Source organism: Citrus clementina, unplaced genomic scaffold, assembly GCF_000493195.1.
Source record: "Citrus clementina cultivar Clemenules unplaced genomic scaffold, Citrus_clementina_v1.0 scaffold_6, whole genome shotgun sequence".
Taxonomy (NCBI): Eukaryota; Viridiplantae; Streptophyta; class Magnoliopsida; order Sapindales; family Rutaceae; genus Citrus; species Citrus x clementina.
Window position 1 is genome coordinate 9,393,173 of NW_006262139.1, and position 1,025 is coordinate 9,394,197.

General features: G+C 38.0%; 1 non-coding gene across 1 annotated transcript; it reads left to right on the plus strand.

The window, feature by feature from the left end:
• The first annotated feature begins 562 nt into the window (after positions 1-562).
• LOC112097564 lies at positions 563-669 on the plus strand. The gene has a single exon (XR_002905095.1). It is a non-coding gene; the product is annotated as a small nucleolar RNA R71 (small nucleolar RNA).
• The last annotated feature ends 356 nt before the right edge of the window (positions 670-1,025 follow it).

Genomic DNA, 1,025 nt, shown 5'->3' on the forward strand with positions numbered 1-1,025 from the left:
TTTATTATTATGCTTGTTTGAATTTATTGTTTTCTATTCCATTAAGGCGTTAGATTGATTTGCTGTGTGAATTGCATTGCATAAGTTTTAAAATCTCAATTCACCCCCCCTCTCTTGGGTTGCGTAACTTGCATTTCAGTAAGTATTTGAGTATGGGTTGTTTTGAGGCTGTCGGTTGAAATTGCCCACATAGTTTACTGATGCTGGATTTCCTGGGCAATTGTCAAATACATGTTCCTCACCACAATACACGCAAGACAGTTCAGCAACTTGCTTTACTGCTGCAGGAGTAGAAGTCATGGCTTTCACCATGTCAGTGAATGAAGTTACTTGTGCTGATAATGTTGTAATTGCATCTATATTATGTACCCCCGCTGCTCCTCTCATTGCCGTATGTCTAGTTGATGACCACTGATAATTATTGTTGGCAATTCTTTCCAAAATTTCATAAGCTTCAGTGTAAGATTTAGATAGCAAAGCTCCATTTGCTGAAGCACCAACCATCAATCTCGTACTTGGATTCAACCCATTGTAAAAGGTTTCTAGCTGTATGCAACAGGGAATGCCATGATAAGGATACCTTCTGAGCAACTTTTTAAATCTCTCCCAAGCCTCATACAAACTCTTATCTTCAAGTTGGTGAAAGGAAGTGATCTCATTCCGCAATTTTGCATTCTTGGTTGGTGGAAAATATTTCATTAAGAATTTGTCAGCCAAGTCATTCCATGTAGTGATGCAATCAGAGGGTAATGAATTCAACCATGCTCTAGCTCGATCTCTTAAGGAGTAAGGAAAAAGCCTTAGTCTTAAAGCATCATGTGTTGCTCCAGCAATTTTAAAAGCATCACTCACTTCCAAAAATAACTTAAGATGGATATGAGGATCTTCAGATGGCAGTCCATTAAATTGGCCTACTATTTGCAGTATTTGAAACATCACTGGTTTAAGTTCAAAATTAGTGGCTTCCACTTCAAGTCTAACTATTCCAGGATGTACAACTTGAGGAGTTAACACAACATAATCTT